Source organism: Drosophila biarmipes, chromosome 3L (genome assembly GCF_025231255.1).
Source record: "Drosophila biarmipes strain raj3 chromosome 3L, RU_DBia_V1.1, whole genome shotgun sequence".
Lineage (NCBI taxonomy): Eukaryota > Metazoa > Arthropoda > Insecta > Diptera > Drosophilidae > Drosophila > Drosophila biarmipes.
This window is the reverse complement of record NC_066613.1, coordinates 10,736,368-10,758,600: the sequence shown is the minus strand read 5'-3', so window position 1 is coordinate 10,758,600 and position 22,233 is coordinate 10,736,368.

Here is a 22,233-nt window from a genome sequence, read left to right as displayed (position 1 = left end):
CCGGTAGGACGACCATCCTATGGAAATCCTCTAACGCCCGATAATTATGTAGAATATTTCCTGCGATAATTGCTTGATTTGCACAATGTGTGTTGATGTTTTCATAATGGATGCTTTCGGGCATAAATTACACGATGCAAGGGGGAAGGACAGCTCTTTCCACGGCTGGCATGTGGTGAACAAATGTTGCATACAGCCCGGAGTCGAGTGGCAGATTGATAAGAGTTGCGGCAAGGGGCAGAGACTGCAGAGTCTGCAGGGGGAGAATTAACACATTTGCGTTCGATCGGGATAATGATGATGCTGGGGTGCTAACCATAACCCTAAGCCGGGATCAGGGTGGTTTTCCCCCTCCCCTCCTGAGTTTTCCACAGGGTGTGCCGTACAGTGGCAGCTGCCGTTGCGCAGTTATGGAAAACCCATTTCCCTCAACGCATGCGTCACACTAGATTTATGTTCGGATGCACTTTAATAATTTTCCACTCGCCATCGACGATTGTGCCGCTTTGTGTCCCGCATGGACTGAAAAGTCCAGTTGGCCTACATTTTCAAGTGCATCAAGTACGAAATGCATTGACCCTGTCAATTCTAGAGCATTGGCAATTATTCTGCCAAAGAAATTTTCCAATAACAGATCATTATCAAGCTACCTCATGAGGGTGGACTGTCCTGCAATGTCAGCTGGCCAGTTGCGCTCAATGAGCCAGCTCGATTTCGATTTGTCCAGCATTTCCTGTACATAAATTGGACCGCTTCTGTCGCATAATGTGTGTCATAGAGATTAGAGACTTTATGGGTAGCAATAATTTGAGAAACTAATGTGCAGTGGGCCCGCTTTCAACTGCTGTGGGAAATACCATCAAAAGGAGTCCGAAGTTATTTCATTGAAATAAATGGAATGTAAAATATCTAACGCTGCTAGGTTACAAAAAAAAAAACTATTTATTTCATTATCTTACATCAGTTTTATAAAATCCGATCTTAAAATTATCGTATCGTAATCGTATGAGAACTGACATTTTTCCCTTCATATAAATACTTTTTCCATACCATCTTGAACTTCCATATTAATACAAAGGATGCGTTGTATGGATGGTTTCTAATGAAAGTCATATATATATGAATATATTCTTCTTTTAAATACATACGAAAATTCAAGTTTTTTTCTATTTTAAATTCAAGTTCTTTACATTTCGTGTAAATGACCACAACCCCGCTGAAACCCAATACTCCAAACCATGTCCGCTCCCCAGCAAATCAGGGCAACCAGTTGAGTGCGACTGAGCCCATTTAAGCAGTAATTAACTCCAGTCAACAAATCAAAGTAAAGCTGACCGAGTGATTTCAATTTTAATTGCCTTAACCCTTCATCATTCGCACCAGAAGCCTCGGTGCGCAGAGCTGGTTGGAAAAATAGTGCTAAGACCTAAGCTTACTTAATGTGACCACTTTGAGCGGTGTCGACGGCAGCGAGAGTTGCCTACTTAGCGGACATCGGGGAAAATGCTGTACTATAGAGCGCGGAAAGGGAGTGACAGCGCTGGGAGGACCACTCCGTAATCGGCTTAAAGCAATAAATTGTTCATGGCCCGGCTGCAGTTTCGCCTCCTCCTCTCCCTCCCTATAAAAGTCTAACAAAATGGCCAACAAAATGCAGCGTTTTTGTCATCCTTCCTTGGGCTCTCCGATTTTCGTTTATTTTTTTCACAGTTTACCACAATGATTAATCACCCAAAAGGAGGCGTGCCCGCTTCCATCCTGTTGGTAATATAATATTTGTCATAGTTCATAATTTAGATATTTTTGTTTCCAGAGGGGTTGAACAAAGCGGAGTGCAAAAAGGGAATAATAAAATATTGCAGTCTGGTAAAAAACATCAACTGCATATGTTGCACACAGTTCAAGTGCAGTCGAGAGCTTCTGGGGGTGGGAAATGGGGGCTACGAGGGTGCCGACGAGGCCGAGGGGTTGAGTTTGTTTGCGCACACTTCGTGTACAGTTGAGGGGTGACCACGGTGATATATCCTGGTATATTTGCCCAGTATCACTATCGATGTATCGAGGTTTTTTGTTTGCCCAGAGGGTTGATTCACTGCGGAACTGTCGCACTCGCAGTTGTGCAGGTCAAGTTAGTAGGTGTTTTCCGGAGAATTTGTGGTTGCATTGAGCGTGGTTAACCAAAAGGGTTGGGGTGCTATTCCTGTAATCAGGGGAGGAAGGCCAATAATGCACAGAAGGATAAGTAGTTCGGAATTAAAAAAGAGTCAAGATGTGCTTTACAAATAAATAAAGGCATTTGTTAGAGTTTATAACACTGTTGTTCTATGTTAATCATTTGAATTAACCTTTGAAATTAAATATTTGTACCACTTACAAAACTAGTATCTGCTGGTTTTGTACTTTGAAGTACTCTTTTCTTCCTGTTGGTAAACCTCTTATGAAATTTAAACACCTTTTTCAAAAGTGACGCTATTTCTTGAAATTGTATGCCAGCATAAATATAACCAGTTTTTCGAAAGTCATTGCAATGCACTTTGCCATTCCCACTTATAATGCACCAAAGGTGATTTTCGCACCTGGAGTTGGGGAATCAGAAAAGTCATCGAAATGCAGGTTTGCCCAAAAACAAGACACACACGAAGCCAATTTCTTGGACAAAGGGGAAATTTGCTCTGCAAGGATAATAGGTGGACAATTTATTAGCCATCGACCAGCATGAAGTATCGGATGGATGCATGTTGAATGTTGGATGTCAACTGCAAAGCTGAAGCCAGATTGCCCAGATAGAGGAACGCATGTGCGGATGCGGGCTGTTTGGGAATGGGAGATTTGCCTGCGATATGGGATATGGGAGTATAGGATGCCAAACAAACGGACAAAGGACGAGTGTTTAGAGTAAACACAAAGACGACCATAATGCAATCATAATTGCATTTTTACAACAACCCGGGGAGAATGTGCCGCACTCCGGACTGCCAACTCTTCGGATATTGACAGTTCACACCAAGGACACGCATTGAGTCCTAAGCACCCAACACAAACACACGAAGCGAGGCAAAATTAAATTTTTATCTAATATAAACTCGCAGCAGGCACTCGTCCCTTTTCGCTCTGTTGTTCCTGGATCCCTTTTTTGCACAGCATTGTGAGCGTTATGGCTCAAGGACATTCCAGGAATCAACAAGGCGCACACACACGCTGTCAGTTTTCACACCAACTCCCGGAGGATGCACACAGTCCGGGCCAATGTCCTTGGGTGGCACATTAATTTGACTTATTCCCGGGACAACGGGGCAGCAGCAAGGACACGCACTCGCTTGGAAAAGTGCAATTAACGTCAAACAATGGCGACTTTTGTCAGCTATGGACACACACGCGAACGGCCAAGGATACACAGACCATTAGCCACGATCCGGGAGCCAAATCCAAGGACCTAGTGCATAATTAGCCTGCACTCCGAATGGGTTGCACGTCCTTCGTGCCAAGTCAAGGTCCAGTTGCACAATGCCGTCCGGACGCGCAGGGGGCGCAGCAACCTTGAGTCATAATTGAGGTCCTGCAGGATAATGAGTGTTCTTACCACGCGCCGCGCATGCGCAGAATCGAGGCCGAAGGCGAACGCAAGGCGTGCGCAGATAATAAACTCATTTCGCTTATCCCCAAGGTCGGCCGAAGGACCTAGCAGGTCCCTGAATATTCTTAATGCCAGGCCATTATGTTTAAATTGAGCCGTAATGCGTTTTTTCCCTAAGGTCAAAAGCCTTCCGAGTTTTGAGATCCATTAAGAAGTATCTGTAAGATAAATATATTCATTGAGTGACACTTGAAGGACATAAGCGATGGATGATATGTCCATTCAAAGGGAGTCGTTTTATTATGGCCATAATACATCAAGCCCACGTGCTATTGAAATCGTTAAAAGTTTCTAGGAAAATCGCAGACATTTTACAGTTTGAGATATTCCCGTTGAGATTACCGGCTTAGAAATTTTTCACACGGTTTTTCTTTTTTTCTTAAAGTAACCTTCGCTTTCAAAACTTTAATATGTGAAAAATATTTTCAGTACAAAAATTAAAGAAATTATGCTTTCTATATTTAAGGTTTATACAACATTATTACTTTTTATAAATATTTAAAGGACCAACATAAGTTTTTGTTTATTGAGGATTAACTTTATGGCACAATATTATGTATATTACATACATCATTATATATAGTAATCTAAAATTCTTGATTTAACTTGTAGTATTATTATATTATATTATATAGGTGTATGATATACATTAAAAATAGAATTAGTCATAAATTATATTTAAAAATATATCTGACCATTCGAAAAAACATTATAAGCTTCAGTAGTGAAGAAGCAAAGCCCCTTCCTCCCCATAGAAAATCACTGAGTTCCTCTGTCAATTACCATCCCATCAGCACAAGTCCCAAGTCGTGGAGTGCATCTTGGCATTGTCCTTGCCAGTCGCCCACGGAATAGCATGGCAGATTGATCTTGAGCCTCGAACTTGAGTCGGGGAGTGCACTTACGTCAATGCCGCATTAAATAACTAAATCAAGCTCAAACATGGACTTCGCCACGAGATTGTCCCGCCAAGATGCAGCAAAGGCGGTGGCAGTGGAATGGGGCCGCATGCCCTTTAGGGCGACAAACATCGGAGGCTGCGGCGACCCAAAGTGGATGCCAAATAACCATAATGGTGTTTATCCACAAGTTCATTTCGCTGTTTAAACATGCCTCCGAATTCAGCCCGACACAATAAACAAGCCAACTGGATGCGAGATGCCATCGGCCGCGGCCGCGGCGCCCCAAACATTTCGGAGTGTGTTTTTTATTCCGTTTGCGCTGGAACCTCTGGGGCATAGACTTCGATCCGATGGATGGATGGGCTCGGATGGGACGCGGTGGGATGGGGCAGATTGGACCACTCGAAACCAAACGCGGTAGCCACTCACGAGTATCGCCGTCGAAGTGCATTGCGCTGTTATTTTAACGATTATGCTGATGAGCAGCGATGGCCTGCGATGGCGACGCGGGCGATGATCCATCAGAGTTCTGGACATGGAAATGCAATTTGTGTAATTTATGCCGATGCTCAGCGAACGCAACCAGATACTCAGATACTCAGTGAGTCCGAGTGTGTGTGTGCCTCCGATTAGCCAGGCGATCTGGCAGATACAAAATGTTCCGCTATCGCAGATGCAGAGCCAAAACCACTTGTCTTCCTCTCTCGGGCTCCACCTGAATGCGATCCCCGCTTTTGATTTATGATTTCAACAACACAGAAATTAAAAGCCTTTAGGGTTTAGCGTTTTGGGATGCTGTCTGGGCCTGACCTGCAGCAAATGTTGTCATCGGTGGAGATGCCATCGCCCGGACTGCCATCATCAATTAATAAAATTCCTCTAATTCCTCTTCTTTTGGGACTTCGTCCGTCCATCCAGAGGGCACATCAATCAGCTTATCATATCACTCGGCCTGAGTAGACAGTTTAAATGTCAATTAGAGGTAGGGCTAGTCTAGCTGCGGATCATTAAATATAAATTATGAGGGTCTTGAACTGGTCCGGAGCTATAAGCCAGTAAGACGGTAGCTGGCTGCCCCAAGGCAGAGACAACTTTTGGGAAGATCTCCGGGAGAATCAATCAGAATTATGGTAAGTAGTCGGGTGCAGAGACCTGCAGAGAAATCTCAGCTCAATGCGCCATCAAGGCATTTTCCCACAAAGTAACTTGAAATGACGTAAATGGAAATCGGTGCTGTATTATAAAATAAGTCAGACCACTTAAGACTTATTATAATCTTCCCTAAATTTTATTTATAGGGTTTTTAAAAAACCCTTGATTACAGCTCAGTTCAAAAGCTTATATTTACTTTAAAAAAAATCCAGTTAGTCAATAAACAAGTGTGATAACTTAAGACCCAAAGATAGCCCAAAAATATTATTATTTTAAAATAATTATTTTATTATCATTTCCATAAGGAGCAGACTAAGAGAAATGCACTCTGCTAAATTAGTGGAATAATTCTATAAATTCTTCCCCTTTTCAAAACATGAAGTGGCTGCTGAAGTTTCAATCCTTGGAGACATTTTGTGCATTTTCCTCTGTGCAGTGACACGTAACGCGCAGTGGCTTCTCCCCCCATCGAGGAGCGGAATTTACTATTTGGCAATATTTTTGCTTTATGAGTGCATCAAGGATGTATATGCGGGCAGGAGCAGGAAGGACGCGTCGCAACCTTCGACTGAGTTGTGTTGACTCGGCGACAAATCGTTGCCAACTCGAGCGTCCCGGCCAAAAAGCAAAGCAAATCAGAGCAGTAAAATCTCAACTGCAGCGGAGGGCGAAGAGTGAGCGAGGGCAGGCAATAGCATTTCATTGACGTTAATAAATGACCGGAAGGACATTGTATGGCATGCCATGGCGTGGCAATAAACAAACAAAAGCAGCAAAGAAGGACTGGCCAACGGAGCTGGGACCTCGGACCTCGAACCTGTTCGCCACTGTCCTGTCCAGTTTTCGAATCCTGGATCCCTGCTCCTCGGACCAGGTCCTGTTGCATTTTTGGCCAGCCGGAAGTTTACTGCAGCGTCTGGCACCCTTTTCTCCTCCTCTGTTTGTTGTTCCCTCCCGGATTGTTCCTTTTTTGTTGCCTTTTGCCGCTGCTAAAATTTCATTTCACTGCGAATTTTTCACAGGACGGTCGGTGGCAGTGGGAAAAGCAGCTGCTTTCCAGGATGCTGCTTAGGTGTGGGAACCGAAATCGCCTTTCCTTGGCTGGCAAAAATCAATCGCAGTTAGTCGGAAGTACTTGCGCACTTTGCGCTGAACATTTTACGCAATGATTAATTGCCCTCCTTGTTAGTGCGAGGATACCATGCAGAGGAAATGGGTTTTTTAAACTGCGAATCGCTAAGGGTTCCTAGGGAGATGTGCAGATTGGTGTGGGAAGATTTTAAGGCAGGCCCAAAAAACATTTAATTTTTCCCTGTAAAGGAAGTTTTAAATCTCTACATACCGTAATACCTTTATATGCTTCAGGATTGGGGAAGGCAAATCCATTTTGTAAGGTGGAAGCTTTCTAAGTGAGAAAGAAGGACATATAATTGACTTTGAAGTAGAATAGATATTACCAATTTAAAATGTTTCCATCTATCCTAAGTTTTGTATAATTTCAATTGACTCTAAAAATACTTTTCAAGAAAATTACTAAATTTAAAGAAAGATATTCAGTTAATCAAAGTTAAACTGGTTGATTAGTGGGGGGAATAAATAACTAGCTAGGACTAGTGATCTGCCAATGTGGAAATACCACCACTCCAAAAGCATAGTTGACCCAATAACTCATTGGCAATCATCCTGTAAGACAATTTGTAGCTCGTAGAGCAAATTGTGGCCATTGCCACAACCTACGCCACGCCAATCAAGTTTCAATCGAGCTGCGGAGGAAACTCCATAAATTCCGGCTGGCCAATGTCAAGGCGCTTGGCCTGGCATCAGGAAAGGGGGCGGCAGGGAATGGGCAGCAGTAGCAGCAGCAGCAGAAGCAGCAGCACATCCTGTTAATGGCAACAAACTACGTAATAATAATTGTCAATTGCCAACACGTACGATGATTACACATGTTCCAAGGCGGCCAGCTGCAGACTCCAGACTTTGGCCTCGGCTCCTGGCCGTTGGCTGCTGTGGAAGCCATTTAACGTAATACGGGTAATATGTGAGACAGGCCCCTAAGTAGCCCTAAGGCCGGGATAACACAGGGCATTACAGGCGACACAGACACCGATGGAGAGGAGTTTCCCGGTCGCAGTGCCCCGTAATCCCCAATTAAATTTTATTCTAAAGCAATTTGCCAAAATAGTTTTCCTTTCGGCAGGAAGATAAGCAAACAGCTCGCCGCTCCCATTCAATATTTTCCTTTTTCCTTGCGGTGCATTGTGGGTTATTGTAAAAATTGTCATGGGCGCGCTACCCGTAAATAGCCTCGTAAACATGAGGATTAGCCTTTGTGTTCCACCGACAGTGAGACAGTGAGAGTCCTGGCCAAAGTGTCACTCACTCGAAAGACAAATATTGCTATTGGCCCAAAGGAAGCGGATGTGTCGCAAGATTCTCCAATGGCCAGGACAACAATGCTTACATATATCCTGGCCCGAATCCCTATGTGTATGCATGACATTGACGGTCCTCCGCTGCCAAATCCAATTGCACAGCTGCCTTGCCCCAGTAAATATGAAACAAATGCACAATTTCTGACTTTGGCCTCCGGGCTAGGTGTTCTCATAGCGGAAGAAGCCCCTGGAGACATGGCTGCTGAAAAATTGTCATGAAATTGGCCAACAATGAGCAACGAATGCCCTGTCATCTGGGGAATCCGATTGTATTTCTGCGGCATTGGATCGGGGTTCGATTTCCAGCACAGGTAGTCAACGGCTGATTTCCATCCGGTAGCATTGTGTCACGGCTCTAATAAGCGCATCTAATGTTTTGCGGAAGACTTATGTGGTGAGGACGAGGATGACACAGGAAGTTGGTCGAGACAAATTCGAAGAATCCCCCAGGAACAATCTAAGATATTGTTTCTTTATATAAAGAATTTTAAATGGTTCCGGTTTTGATTTATGAACTATTAAAAAACTCCATTGTTTCCTTGTAAAAAATTAAGATTAATATTGATTAATATCGTTGTCTTGCACTTTTAAATTTACATAGTTTTATTTTGATTGTCCAATTTGCTGTCTTAGTTAAGTTCAACACTTACTTTATGCATTTCACCGAAAACGGCATGTTAAGGTAGTAATTAAGGTCAGCAAGTGAATCCCAAATAAATTATGAGCCAACCACAAGTAAAACCAACTTCGTCAATTCGATGATGGGCTGTTTATTATTTGAGAATTCATTAAACCTAGATTACGCCTAACCGCAATCTTTAGACCTTGGCCAAGACCCTCTAATCGGGAGCACTTAACAGCCAGGCAATCATCTCGAGAAGATCCCCATTGACAGCCACTCATCAGAATGAGCCAAATTGTAACAATGAAAGAAAAAATCACTGCAATTACGTGGAACGATTTTCCGAAGAGAAACAATTATGTGGGGACCAGAGCGGCGGAGGAACCAGTTTGAAAGTCATATTTTGCCTTAATTAATACATTTTTTGGAGGGGGAAGACAAGGCCAAGATCAGAAAGGGACAGTGTACCACGATGATGATGATGATGGCTAGGCGACAGGTAAGCGAAGGAGCCTGGACCCGCTACCTTTCAGGATAAGAAACGCCTCGAAATCCAGAGTTGAAGTCCGTTATTAAATAAGGTTAGAAGGGAAAACAGGTTTTAGTGCAGGCGCAGAGCACACGCAAGCGATTACGGAAATTATGGGGTCAGAGCCAGGACAATGCGTGAAGGCATTTCCTCCCGATTCCGATCCCGATCCTTATCAACTGGGTTTCTGACGTGTGCAGGTGCATTCCCCCGAATGGGAAAGTGTTTTCCCTCCGCTCCCGCCACGCTGCGGTAATTAAAATTGCCAAAATAGTGCACGATTCCAGCGCGGTGGCAAGCTGGAAAATATTTCCACCATGCGAGCTGATCCGCCGATAGCCTGGCCAACAGCCACTTGCCCGTTGCCAAGCTAAATGCACTTAGAAAAATGATTTCCGAAACATGAGTTTAACAAAGTGTCGTATTTTAAAATACTTTTTAAAAATGGCATAAACTTAACTTAAGTCCTGCAGTATATTATCATCCCTATATATAATTAATATTTTTATTAGAATGGATATTTAACATTTTATTGTTTATATATATTGCATACATGACCATTCTATTTGGGATGACAAATTAAACAAGAAATTTAAAATAATTAAAATTAGAATTAGAAAATATGATAAATTCTGGTTAAATAAGGAAAGTAATAATTTCACATAGCCCTACTAAAAATGTTTATAGCCAGAAAACTTAATTTCAACTGTTTTCAAACTGTGATAGCTGCGATAAACGCCTTCGTTTCTTATTTTAAAAGTGAGGCATTTATTATAGACTCAAATCTAAAAGGAATACTCAATTATTTGGGTATCGAATTGGGCTGAGACGTGGCACACATATCTCGCTGCACTCGCAAGTGTTGCTCGAGGTCCAATGGTTCTCAATCCCAATCCGAATCCAAGACAGCGACCATTCCGCTGATAACGGCATGAATAATGTGTCGGTGCACTGCTGCATTTGTCTCTGCCAACGGCAGCTCGGTTCGGACTTGGCCTGGACTTGGTCTCCACTTGGCTTGGATGCTGGCCAAGACACATGCGGGTCATTGGCTCGCAGACCTACGTGGGGCTTTGTTTTGGGCTGCCCGGCTTTTAATTAAAAGAAACTTTGGCTTAGATAAGGCCGCGTAGATAGGCCCCCAAATGAAGCAGAGTGCCCGATTGACATTATCGCGTTCTTTTCGGTTGGGGAATATTTAATAAGCGTTATCATTGAAATACGAGCAAGGGGTCCGATCCGAAGAGTTCAATTTTCACCGGCAGGAGACATTATTAATGTGATTCTTGATAGTCCGAACAGGTTGTCCTATCTGCCGCTAAACATGAGCTTTCCAAATTAAGTTTGTGTCTTGAAGATCGACTGGTAGCCATCGAGTGAAAACACGTGCAGTTATATTTTTTAGGCTATTTAGGGGTATTAATAGAAAGTCAGAGAAGTGGTAAATGTGGGAGATAGCTTACTATGTCGTTGATATTATACACTATTGTCTAACATGTTCTGAAAGTTGGTAACGGTTGGCAGATAGTCAATAAAAATCAAGCTTTTGTTCTTACAGAATTTAATGAGACAAACTTGATAAAATATATAAAAAATTGTAGAAAGAAACTCTTTCTTTCCAATAAAAATTGATGTATTCTTTCCTTAAATTCCTCTAAGGTACAAAAAATTACCAAACATCACCACAAACCATTGCCTTATTAAATTACTTCTAAAAGCCTGCTAATTACAACGTAGTATTTACCGAAAAACACCCACAACTGAAAACCATTGCGAAAAATAAAACCCTGGACACCAATGTCGAATAGAGTTTCACCTGCTGAGATGGACAATGTGCACGGAGTGCAATTAAACTAATTGAGTGCCCGCATCTGAAATTCAAATCACAAGGAGCGCATCTTTCGGCAATCATTTTTGATGGATGATGATCCCGACGAACGGCTGCAATGTCAAAGGATTTCCAACGAGAGGCAGACTAATGCCCACAAACATATATCAAAAAAACAAATATCGGCCCGTTCGGGCTGTCTGGGCCTCGGAACAGTAGAAAGCAGAACACAACAGAAGAAAAGGGCCCAGACAAAGGCAGGAACAAACGAGGAAATCCAGGTGCATTTACAAATTTGACGCCGCTGGCTTTCAGCTAAAACCAAAAACGACCGAGTGCGAAGAACAGAGCCGAGTGAAAAGAAGATGCACAATGCCAGATAAATGCCACGATGTGAGCGATGATGATGTTGGTCGGTCGACCGCGGCTGCGGTTCCATAATGCAGAATGCACCTTGCCAACCAGAACCGAAAACCAGGCTCAGATCCCAGAACCCAGAACCCAGACCCCAGAACCCAGAACTGAAAAACCAGTACAGCACCGAGCCCGGCTAATGATTTCAAATGCTAATCGAGGCAGACGGGGCACGTGTTTTATACCTGCCTCGTCGCCGAAAAGGTTCGAGATACAGAATACCGATACTGTTGCCGGTCGATTCCCCCGAAAGGATGCAGGTGGAAACTGATTTCTGGGCCAGCACATGAAAAAAGGGTCTTTTGTTTGTCCAGGGCGTGTGTGGCTGCGAATTAAGGGCGCCGCCAGCCCTGACCATATATCGACTTCTTGAGTTCTGCCCCTATCAGAAATGGTTCGCATCGCGATTGAGCCAGGCTGATAAGATTCCAACGTGGAAACATCCATAGAACCACTGACCTCATATGAACTTTGTTTCCGCAGCCGACTCACACTCAAAATTAGCAATCCTTTTAGGAACCATAATATGAAATTATAATAAATGTAGTTTATTAAATAATCAAAAAAAATATTATTAAAAAAAAATTAAAATTTTAAGAAACATGACATTGTAAAATAATGAAATTGTTTCTTATAGTATAGTAGGTATTATTGTTTAATGCTTGATATTTTCCTTCATAATGCATCATCTTAAACTTTATAGCCGCTTAGTTAAAACTCCGTTAAAAATAATGCAACTGATTGGTTTATAATGTTTATAATTGAAATAAATTCGTTGACTCTATAATCCCCTACTTCTTTCTATAACTGTGCAACTTTGCCACACACTCCAGAACAGCCCGCAATTGGCCTTCTGGCCACTTTGATCACTAATTGTCTGACACTCGGCGCCTGGGAGAAGTTCCCTTTTCAATTGCAGCTTTCTTTGGCCATTTCGAATGTCGTTTGTGTGAATTTATGCATAAAATATGAATATGTCTAGGCGAAAAGTTTATTGAAAACGTGTCTTCGGTACCCGTGGCCATGGCTCACACCCGGCCGGCTTTTCACTTCGACTGCTCGCCCCTCGAGCCCTGCATGCGTTATAAATCACGCAGAAGTTTCCCAGAAAAGCGAACTTTACGCAGCACTGGCAGAAGTTTTATGTCATCAAGTTTGGCAAGCCGCACCCACCCACACGCCCCCTGGAAAAATTTGGTGGCGAAAGGAGGGAAATACTTTCAACTTAAATTTTTTACTTCTCGCTGGCGGCGAAGCGATCATAGTTCAATGAGCAAATTGCACGTTGATTTGTTAGACTTGAATGCTGGCGACGACTTCCTCCGGTGCGCCGATATTTGCCTGCCTTCCTCGGTTCGGTTCAGAAAGTTCCATTTATCGGGACCTGGTCCTCCTTTGTGCCCTGTGATTAATGAGCTAAGACCGAAAAAAAATTAAAATCTACCTTTAGCCCGGGCATAAAACGCAGCTCAGAAACTTTGAACTTTCCGCTTTGGCCCTGTGAGTTTTTGCGCAGCGGCCAAAAGTTATTAAAATCAACGAAGCAGGCTCCTCCGGTCCTTGGACGTATAATTAAGTCCTCCTCGCAAGAAGTTCAATACCAAATCAAAGTTAATCGGCCTCGTCTGCACTTGAGTCGCAAGAAAAGGCTGGTGGCTTGCGTGACAAATGTCATTTGACTTTGAATTCCTTCAAATGCCACCAAATCGAGTCTAAACTTTGGATTTCGGCGCCCTAATGGGGCAAGGTATAATTTCCCAGCACGCATCCACCGCTCATCCTCTGGATGTGCTGTATATATATAATCGCCGGTGAGAAGTACACAGGCAACTGACAATTGTGGGTAATTATGGGTTGTGCACAAACAAGACGAAATAAACCAAATCAAATACCATTTCATGGCATTTAAATGTAATTGGAGTTGGAATCGCCTCCCGAGAGCGGTGATTATCTGCCCGACCTGGTGTCCGAGTTGGTTGTTGCTGAAAAAATGGCAGACCATTTAGATTGGCATGCAGAACAGTTAGGACGGGGCTCTCGGAACTGTCTTAGATCCATCATAACTCAGGGGGATTGTTGGCCCAGTCTGGAGTTCAAGGTGAAGTGGGTCTGAAAAAGGTTAAACATGTAGGAAAATTTAAAAAAATATATAAATTACTTTGACAAGCACTAATAAACCAAGAACAATACATAAACTTGTATATTACTACATTAAATTTATATTGTTTATTATTTCATATATCATTTTATTAAAAGTAATCAGTCACAAGTTTAACTAAAGATTCCTCGATATTGTAAAGTAAAATCTGTTTTTCAATTCTATTTTTAATAAAATAGATGACTTTCCAATAAACGAATGCCTCTATGACTCATTCTTTTAACACTCAATATATATGTTTATTGTATCTTTCTCAGAATGAAGACCAACCGCTTTTATTACAACAGTGGTTCAGTGGTACCTTAAACTTCCTTGGAAGTCAGATTTCTTCGGGTAAGCTCCCGATGGCTTTCAATTTAACGACTTTTTACCCATCAAAAACCGATCTTTACAGCCTTAAAAATGAAGAGAAATTAAAACTTCGAATGAAATCCAAGCTGCTCCACAAATATTTGGACAGCAGAAGAGAGATCTTCGATTTTTCATAGCCCTTATCTATATGGGCTTTTCATCCGCTCGCAAGCCGGAAACTATAGAGTGCACATTCCGGGCAAAGGAATAATTTATCCGACTTTACGAGCATAAACTCGTAACATTCCGAGACAGAGCGGTGCCCTTCGCCCGCCTGCTTAGCATTTAAATGGTGGCCACATTTCCGCCCTCGGGGAAAGCCAAACAATCGGGTCGAGTGCGATCCCAAGAGTGCCAAAGAGTTGAACTTATTAACATTTAATTCGAAATCAAAGTACTGCTGACTTGGCCCCGGGCCAAGCTCATTACGGATGCGTGTGCACTTCGATCCTGACCGGTTGGAAAAGAACAGAGATTCTTTGTCGGCGGAAGGTGACAAAAGTGGTGCCTTTGCATTTGGCAGGTGACCAGGTAGTAGTTGGCTCCCCAAAGACACTCCTTCATTAGCATTTCCAATGGGCTCGGCTGGGCTCTTTCTTTCCTGCAGCTAATGAAATTTAAACAGCTCTGAGCTGTGCTGAGCCCAAGTCTTTCGCCCGACCCCGGGCGGGTTCAATGGGTCGTCGTCAGAGAGTCTAAGGCTGGGTCTTCGGGCTGGTTTTGGGCTTCCCGCTGACAGAATTCGTCTTTTATGGGTCTTATGCAAATGCCGCACGGGTGCCAACAAAGGAATTATTTAATTTACGCTCCGCAGCCAACTTCTCAGTCACTTCGCTTGATTCGCATTATAATTTACACGCATGTTAGGGCGCTCGTCTTCTCCATTTGTGGTTTTTACATAAACGACAACATAAATATCATTCTTTGGCTCATCGGGAGAACCCTTTGTTTGTTGTAACAAAGGGGGAAATTTGTTATTTGGCTGCGAAGCAGAGAAGTTGTGAAAAATTGTTATTGATTTGGTAAGCTTTGTCTGAGCCCGATCTTTACGACTGTTTCGGCTGACGGTCTTAGGAACTTGCCTTAGAGCAGCCCCAGCACCTAACACCTCAACGGGGAAAAGAAAGATTAAATTCCATGAAATGATCGCGAGAATTTCCAACCCCCGTCTCCATTTCCCTAGAACTTCATTTCGTTTGGAATTGTTCAGCTGTTGGACTTCTCAGCAAACAAAAGTTGGCTTAAATGAGGTTGGAGGGGCCCCCAGAGGACCTCCGGCTATCATCAGCTGCCGCCGCCCGCTGCTGTCGTCCTGTGACACATCAAAATAATCCTCGACAGCTTAATTATGTACGCTCCTCTCTATCCCAGTGTGAGTATGCCAAACAATAACCCACGAGCAAACACATCCTTTCGCCCATTATACGTATATATTCCACCATTTTTTTGTGTCTGAGTCTGAACCCAACGGAATGAAAGGATTTATGCGCAAAATGCCACCCGCAAGTGCCCGGAACAGCCATTCAGCAACCAAAAAAAATCCCTCTCTCAGGCTGAGTGCTGGATATTATGAATTTTCACAACGCTCGGCTGAGTGGCTTAAACGTCCTGGTAATTATTTGCCGCCGGCCCCCACACACACACATTGGGACCCGGGAACCCGAAAAAAAAGCCTTAAATGACAACAATTTCCACTGGCGGCCGCAACTTTTAATGAGAAAAATTACCGCGTGAAGAACGAGCGGCACATACCAGAGCCCCGAAAAAAATGTAAATAATTCTTATCATTTTGGACTGTCAAATATCACACCCGGCGATGCCGCAAAGCAACCGCAGGGCGAAGGAACTAACACCTCGCCGCGCATCCCCTTATCTGGCTGGAAACAAATTGTCGGGATCAGGACTCCGGAGCAGCATCCTTATCACGGGCCTCGCTTATAAATAAATACGCATTCAAGACGGCGACATCTGCATACGCTCCTTTGTTGCGTAGGTGTTGGGCAAATGTTTGCCGAAGATTTACGCCGCCGGGCGGAAGTTTTCCCTCTTCGAGCCGGTGCTACATGCTAAACGCTCTTCCAGCTAATCCCGAGTGTGATAATTTCCAGTGCGAGGCGGGAGATAAGTTTCCAGTAACACATGTCGGTAATGATTCCGCTGAAGCTGATGGATGTCGCGATGACGGGGAAGCCAACCTGCGGGACGGGCTATGATAATGAGCTGGAGAAGTTGCTAATGCCTGGTGACTGGTGTGGGTTACCTCACATTGTGCGGCTAGATAGTCGAAGTTTTGTTGTGGGAGTCAGGTTCCTAAGGGGCTGGTTGCGACCTGCCCTGAATCAGCTATGAGTCTAGCTTGGTATCAATGACAAAACACATTAACGGGAGCCGCTGTGCGTAAGGAACACTATCCTTTTAGGCTCAAATCATTTCTAATCTATCTCGTTATTTTGACTGAAGTGCATAATAAGAGGAACTTAAGTAGGAACTGTGAGAATAAAATGGTATAAAAGTAATTCCTGTATTTTTTTGATTGAAATACCTATTGATAACTTTCAAAATATTTCGTATATAAAAAAAATGTGTTCAATTTGACTTATTAAGACATTCAGTGAAAATATAGTAAATATTTTTAATCAAAATTTTTTACTATCCTCTAATACATGATTAAATAAACAATTCCATGATATTTTTTATAATTTCATATTTTTACAGGAAGTAATGCATAAATTACCAGCTTTCTAAAGACTCTTCCTTTGTATAGCCTTCGCCAGGCAGAGGGATTTATTAGGATATATTTCCCAGGCCCAAACGCTAAAAAGACGTTAATAATCGACAAAGGCACATAAACTCCTGATCCCATTCGTTACGCAACCCTGGGAAGGGGCTCGCAGGGCGGACTGATGGCGGCGTTATCACCTTTTAGGGACAATCAACCCAGGAGGTCCTGCCGCAGGACTCTCGCCCTCCTTCGAGGGCTCGTTAATATTTCATTCGTTTGCCCTTTCATTAGCGGAGCTGTGATAATTCTGCCCAGAACAAAGGCAAAGAAGAACCGAGGAAAGGGCTAGAGTCGGCGAATGGAACCGATCTCATCTGATCTGGTTTAAATATTACGGTGGCTGTCGGCAGTTCAAAGGACCCGCGGTGCATCGGGCGAGAGAGAGGCGCTGCCCTACAACACATTCTGATTAAGCATGAAGTCGTGTCTCGGCCGTGGGTCTCCGGTCCCTGGAACTCTCTCTATGTCTATGCCCTTTGTTTTTTCCGCATTAAAATTCTTAATTTATTTCAGCCAGCATCGATGGCGCGATGATGAGATGAACAGCGGCTGAACTTGAGCAAACGGCACTCAAGTGCAGGCCGCGCATTAGGCACAGTCATTCTCATTCTCATCGCCCTGCCCTTCAGTCCGTCGAAAACCATTCCCCGAATCATGCTCACAGTATCTATTTGTGAATCTCCTTCGACACTCGAAAAAAATCCAGTAAAATAGTATAATCGCACTCGAACTTTACACTCTTTTACCATTCTTAAAAAATATAAAGCTTAAGAGGGAAATTATTCTTCTTATTTCTAGGGAAGATATGGTAATGTGTAATGGTTAGGAATTACAAAGTATTTTCAGAAATTAAAACAATTTGTAGGACATCTCCAAAAAAGTATGCTAGAGCTATGCCCAGAAATATACGATAAGATATCCTATACATCCAAGATTTTTTTTTAAATTTTATAGTTTCCCAATATTACGATTAGTCCTCAGAAATATATCCTCACTAGCACCATCATTTATTAAAAAAGTAGTACTCATAAAAAATCCTAAAATGATAGTTTCAAACACCACCCATCGTTTTCCCTCAGTGCAAACAGCTCTAGATTCCAGGAGATGGGTGTGAAGTGCGGCACATTTAGGTTCAAAGGTGTGTGTGGGCCCGATGCGTGAAGGGGGCGTGGCGGCGCCCTCTCCGCAACTGCAGCACTTGATTGTGCAATAAAACTGGATGAGCAAGGGCATTGCAAATTGCTCGCCTCCCCGCCCTTGAATTTTCCCGGCCACAGCTGCGGGCCATTCGCCACGCTTTTCCATTTCGATTATTTATTTATGTTCGTGTCGCGATGCGGTTTCTGGATTTCTGGATTTTTGGGAAGGTGCCAAGTCATCGACGATCGCTCAATTTGCCAAGCATCTGACGCCATATGGCGCCCGGGCTGAGTTTCGCTCTTAACAAGACAATAACAGATTTCTTGTAAATTATCATGCGAACAAGGGTGGCACCGCGCATGAAAAATGAGTTGTTAAGGTGGCAGCACGGGTGCACAGGGCTTACCAGGGAAGTCTTTCGATTTAATTAAAAGGCGCCACCCCAAAAAGGAAGTCTAAAATAATATCAAAGGAAAACACAACCTGAATGCATAGCCATGAAAAGCTGCACGAAGAAAGGCCCAGACATATGTTTGCCCAAGGTGTACACAGGGAAAAAGAGCTATAGAAATTTAATAACATTATTATTTGGTATAAGGCTTTTTTATAAAAGGGAGACATTTTTAGGAAATTCCTTTAAATAAAAAAAAAGGTTTATAGGACCCAAAGTTAAACAGGGCTTATATGTTTGGAGCTTAATCAAATCTTTTTAATGTACGATTTCTAACAATATTTGATTGGTAATCTAAGAGTCGGTATTTCTATGGCAATTTCCTATAAAAAACATCAATCTAATGCTTGCTCATTATAAAAATAGAGCTCGCATTATATTTAAGTTGACCTCTTGCTGACCTTATTCGCATCTAGGTTGGCATTTTCCTCGGTGCAGGGAAGTGCACACACTGACGTGGGGGCCGGTGGAAGAGATGCGAGGCAACTGAATGCCAATGACAAATTTATGTATAAACTTTAGCGCTAAAGTGCCACTAACTAACCTCTCCACACACACCCGCCCGTTGATAAAAGCTGAGTGCAATGGCACGGGCTTTATGAAGGAATCCAAAGGATCTATGAATAGATGCACCTGAGCTTCGGGTGAGGATGAGTCGGCGGCTCGAGCACTCACAATGAGCCCTCCCCCGTTGATTGCTATCAAAAGAGCGGCCCTCCGAGAGATGGAGGCCGGAAGATAGGAAGACAGGGTCTCCAAAGGGGCCTTGTCCCGCGAGTGGGTGCAAAGCTTCTGACAATGTCAATGTGCTGCGGCTGCTGCGCAGCTTTTAATGATTTATTTGAGAAAATTTACACGTGAGCGCCGGAGAAAAGCTGAGGCTGGAGGATGGGCTCCGCGGAAAACAAGCACTGGCACAGACACCGGCAAACAGAAGGTGAATGGAACTGGAACCCGCATGGAACTGGAGCATGGGTGGCGACCAGGAGGGGCCCCTGGCATATGCTTATGGTTGGGGGGTCGGGGGACATCCTGGTGAATTAAGTTGCCAGACCATGAAATGCTTTGGCACGTACGTAGCGCCAATTCCGCGAAGCTTTTTGCATAAACAAAAGACAGGGGCGGGGTCAGGGGTCAGGTGAGGCCCTACCACTGCGGCCCCTTGCTATCTTCTCTCCTTCATCGCACTTTGCGCCAGCCCCCGTTCGCTTTTTGTATGTTATTTCAGTTACAATTCGCGGGTTTTTTCATACTCCTTTAACGATTTATCATGCGAAAATTGTCTGGGGCCAAAGCCTCGCTCACTTTGCATATGCCAAGCCGCAGCTATGCACAGTGGGGCAAAACAAGTAAGTGTGGAGCAAATTCCAAATATTCGTATCAATCATAGCGAAAATGACCGAAATACAGTTTTCTCTCATGTATGGAAATAATGTTTTGATCTTGTCTTAAAATTAATATTTAAATCCTGCTCTGAAAATTTAATTTAATTAAAAAAGTTTAAGAATCAATAACTCGGGCTTTCTATACTACAGAAAAAAATTCAAATACCCTTTTTTAAATAAATAAAAACTGCAATAAAATAAAAGATCGATTGCAAAAAAATAGATACGTACCTTTTTGAAAGACATTCCTTAAGAGTTAAGCCATTTATCCTTAATTTCGATAGCCTTTAAAAAATGTGTTTTAACAACCCATAAAATCCGAACATCATTTCCTTAATATTTTTTTAATCCCACTTATGTGACTGCCCCTGATTTCCTTATTATTATTTCTGATCCCACTAATTTCGCTGCCCCAAAATGAAATTTTAAGCAACCAGTATTTACCTCATTATTTCCCCCATATGGCTGGCTCCCATTGTGCAACGTTTACTATTATTGTTTTGCCACCTGCGGGTTTTTCTCCCTCCCAGAGTCTCGCTCCTCCGGCACTACGTAAATTTAGTCACGTTGTTTAAATAATAAACTGCAGTTCACACACACGCCCTCGCAAAAACTCACTCCTCCCCAGACGGCATTATGCGAGGCGAGGAGAAGTACCCATCTATCTGGGAGTCGGAATCAGAGACAATGGCCAGAGTTATGATGACAATGTGCATACGTCATGGCGGCGGCGGGGGAGTCGAGTGGCCGAAGGGCTCCATCCCACGATTTGATTTGGTTTATTGCGCCCCAAACCAACTGAAACTGATTCCACATAGATACAACTCAATCAGTGGACCTCTGAATGGGAGGAAGCAGGTGGAGAGCAGAAAAAGAAATAAGCACAATTAATTATTGCTTATCGCTAAACAAATATCTGGGCGTTTTAATTAGCATGAAATATACGAAATCTCCGAGAGGATCTGGGTAATTTTATGGGCCCCTCAGGCGGACCTCGTGGCCGTTAAACTCGAGTAGCGATATAGATCAAGTGGAAATGCCATCGAAAGTCATTTCAAATTGAGAGATAAAGCCCCGTAAAAACCCCTTGATGGGAAATTAATGGGTGCAGTGGGTTAGTTAGAGGTCGGCGGCTGGAGCTCGGTGGCGGGGGTCACCAGTGTTCACCACCCCATTTGTGGCAACCCTGACATAGCTGGCATTTGCAGTCGGGGAATTTGCATACGCAGCTCCTCCAGGTACGAGCACAACAATTTGTTACATTGTTTTTACCAACTTAGTTGTGGGCCAAGAATTATTGCGCAGCATAAATTCCAGACCGAGGGGACCGACAGTAACCCACTTTGCGCCCGGAGGCACCAGAAGGGTTACCAAAAATAGCAATCCCAGCCATATAAAGCGACCGAGTGCCCCAGCATCCTCCTCGCACATAAGGCCATAAAATAGTTGTCGCTGGCTGGATGGCTGGCTGCCCTGGCCTCGGATAAGCATCTGGCCCCCATCTCCCCGAGCTGGCCCCTGATTACTTCGTTAAGTTGCATGTTCCTACAAATTGTTTCCAAAGAAAGGCCATGAAATGAAAATTATTGCCCTTCCCCCGACCAACTGACAAAAAATACTGGGGATCTGTAGACCGTAAAGGGGTTAAAGGTAATCACAACACAACATGAAAATTGTGAAAGGTGCATCTCGCCTCTAGTTTATGCTTAGGATCCCCCTGATCTCGATCTGGGTAACCCTGGACCCAGACGACTGCTGACTCCTGTCAAAATATATTCCAGCTCTTATCGGAACCTTGTCATCGCAGACAAGTGCCTCTGTCTCCGTCTGGGAACTGGGGCTTCATTAGAGAAAGTCCCCTCCCTCCACCGACGTGGCTACTAATTTTTAGTAGCTTCGTCTTCTGTTGTGTATTTTGTCAAAGCTAATTAGTACGTAGGGGCAATAACTATGCAGCCCGCCAGTGATGAATATATGACTGAGCCCGGTCCCCGGGCCGAGTGTGAAATGCATATTTTGGTCTTTCTTTTCGGGTTTCCTCGAGTCATTATGACATTGGCATTAGCATAATACGCGTATTATGCGTATTAATTACAGCGCAGACATTTGCATTTAAACGCCTATTTGTCCCAGGCAGCGCGGATCCCAAGACGGTGGTGGGTCCCAGTCCCAAAACATTCCCCGGTAGCCAAAGCTCGGGCTGTAATTATTGAATTAGAAGACAATAGGCCCTAAAGAGGCCCAGAGCCGGTCGGGAGATGCGTACGCTTTGATAGCCGGAGAGGAGAAAAGACCACCCGAGCGTGGAGAGATATCCGAAGATGATGATGAGCCAGGACAGGAGAACAAAAAGAGTTATTATGTGGATATTTGCATAAATTTCACGCCCTTGCCGGTGAAATCAACCGGAGAGGAAGTGCCGAGGGCCGCGACTGTTCTCAGGGTCCAGC